This window comes from Ursus maritimus, unplaced genomic scaffold, assembly GCF_017311325.1.
Source record: "Ursus maritimus isolate PB19 unplaced genomic scaffold, ASM1731132v1 scaffold_10, whole genome shotgun sequence".
Taxonomy (NCBI): Eukaryota; Metazoa; Chordata; class Mammalia; order Carnivora; family Ursidae; genus Ursus; species Ursus maritimus.
The window spans coordinates 24916250-24919367 of record NW_024423344.1 but is presented as its reverse complement, the minus strand read 5'-3'; positions in this window follow the sequence as shown (position 1 = coordinate 24919367).

Sequence of the window (3118 nt, the reverse complement as noted above, 5' to 3'; positions counted from 1 at the left end):
AAATAAATAAAATGTTAAAAAAATTAAAAAATTCTTTAAAAAATAAACTATTTCTCTGAAAGGTGATTTATTAAGTAATTGCTTGTACAAATTTATCTTAGCTAAATGTAGTGTCTGTTAGGCTTTTTGGGGAATAATGACTTTCATGTCACGAGGGTCCTTTCCAGGCTGCCATTACTCATACAAGGCAGGTCAGGGCAACTTCTACCATGTCATGTCATATGGGTTCAGAAATAGCCTTTAAAGGAAGCAAGGAAAATGCACAGGGCAATGAGGCAGAGGTGAATATGGCCCACCAATCTCTCCGTCCTGTCTGGATGAGGGTCACACCTGGGCTACGATTTCTTTCCATGGAGGGACATCTCCCGTTTGTGGGTGGGCCTTCTTAGGACATGTATGAGGAAGTGGCCTTGTCAGGAAGACCTAGACTGCGTGACCACTATTTACAGACTCATCTCGGAACATTAAACCTTCTTCCCATGGGAGAACCTAGAGGCGGTGGGGTCCCTGAGACCCATGGGATATTATAATCACCCCCTACTATCACTGAGGTGGGCAGAAACCAGCTCTCCAATAGGAAGCAGAGCCTCTCCCTCTGGGGTCCAGGCAACCCTTGGTGAGCACACCAGTCATTTCCATAACACAGTCTCCTTGCATAACAATGACAATTACTTCTAGACTACAATTCTTACCCTCAGGGGCACCTGGCAAGAGAATTCTATCAAAAGTTAAAGGCTGACCTCACATTTCTGCTTCTCCTGGGCCCTTTCTGCTGATTTCGCGGATTCTTTCCCCTTAATTCTTTCCAGTGTTTCAAAACTTCTAGAATCATCAATTTCCCACTCCTGCATAGCCTTGCTAGTCAGACGCTGGTTCTTATACCAGCAGCATTCATACCACTGGGAAGTTTATGAGAAATACAGCATCTCAGACCCCACCCTGGACTTACCAAACCAGAATCTGTTTATTAACAAGATGCACAGAAAGCTTTAGATACATGGTCTCCTTAGGTTGCTTCTTCAACTATCTGTGGTAAAGAACCAGTTTTCTAGGTTTCCAATCCATCTAGGACCAGCACTTTCGTAAAGTAATTAAACATGAATTACTTGAACAATGAATTCAAAAATACATAAAATAAACAAGCTCCGTTATTTTATTGTTAGCCTCAGTAAACTTACAATTACATTTTGGCAAATATAAGTGGAGCAAAAACAAAAAAGAGGAAAGAATTACAAAAACTGTACAGGTTTATTTAAAATGTGCATTTAGGCAATTAATAAAAAAATTACACTTCTAACATTTTGCACTGATAACTAAAGAAAAAATTATTAGTGAAATAGTTTTCCCACTATTAAACACATCTATCCATGCTTTCAATGAATATTGTGTATATCAATATTTAAAGATTTTAGTATGACAAGTATATTTGCCTCTTTCTTGTTACCTACATTGCACTGATAGAAACTATTTTCAGGGGGTAATATATTTCTAAACTATTTCTGTTTTGTTTAAATAACACATAGTCAAGATATCAGTCTCATAAGAATGGAAGAAGAGATTTCAAAGGAATGTTAGCAAGAAAATACAGTAAATGAGGCTGTAATTCCAAAAGGTTATTTAAACCTTTCGTCAGTACCCATTCTTCTCAAGAATTCTCAGCCATTCCAAGATAAGCTTGCTTTGTCTGTGACATAGCTGACTCTTTTTTTTTTTTTTAGGTCAACACCTCCATACATAATTTCATTTAATCTTTTGAACAACTATGTGGTGAGTGCTATTCCTATCGCTGTCACAGAAAGCAACCTGGGATTCACTGGGTTGATATTTCAAGGGCTTGAACCCAGCGGGGCTCCCTCCCTCTCTGTTACACAGGTGCAGCCACAGTCTGATAAAAGCACCACCGCTGGGAATGTCATCTGCTTTCACGCATCTGCGGCAGGTTTCTTTCAAAAATTGAAGGGGTGTGTAAGTTATTAAAACTGCCTGAAGGTTGCCTTCGGGCTCTTAAATTGTCTCTCTTTTTAGTCTCAAAATAATTATGAAGCAGTCATGCTGTGACAGGAAAGTGAAAGTTGGAGTAATTGATTATTTCTATTTATCTTCTCTTCTTGTTTCTGTTGTTTTTGAGGTGAGTGGATTTATGTCAGTGCAGAGGTCAGGACCAGCATAAAAGTGGAATTTTGTGTCAGTCCTGCTTATTAAAGGGATGATAATAGTGAGTTGCTTGAATATTAGACATTGTGTGTGGGACTTGCACTATAAAACAAATGGCCATGTTTTGTATTTTGAAATTATTTTATAGATATTACCTATTGTAAAAGGGCTAGTAATTTGGTGTGGATATGCACTCATCATATTCTGACTTAGAAGAAACATGTTTTATCCATCTGAGAGGTTGTGATGAAAGGTTAATCATTTGTTTTCTCTAATTTGAGTTCATTGATTTTGTTGGTATAACTGCTATTCTGACCTTTCTTTACAGTGTTGGGATCAAAACATAATGAAAATTACTACCTGACTTCAAGACTTAACATAAAGCTGTAGTAGTCAAGACGGCGTGGTTTTGGAGAGAGGGCAGACATACAGAATGATAGAACAGAATAGAGTCCAAAAATAGACTCATGCGTATATGGCCAGTTGATTTTTTGACAAAGATGGAAAGGCAATTCACTGAGTTCACTGGAGAAAGGACAGTTTTTTCAATAAATGGGCTGGAACAATGGATATCTACATGTAAAAAATAAACCTGGATCCATATTTCTCTCCATATACAAAAATAAGCTCCTACATATACCTGTAAGATCTAAAACTCTAAAACTTCTAGAAGAAGACATAGTAGAAAAATCTTCGTGATCTTCGGGGTAGGAATGGATACTTTAGAAATGACACAAAAGGCACTACCCGTAGAAAAATGTCATTGAACTTTATTGAAATTAAGAACTTCTACTAACTGAAAGACTCTGTTAAGAGAATTTAAGGCAATTCAGACTGGGAGAAAATATTTCCAAATTACATATCTGATAAAAGACTTGTTTCCAGAATATATAAAGAACTCTCAAAAACTCAATAGTAGGAAAACTCCCCTTTTTTATATAAAAAAAAAATGGAGAGCAGATTT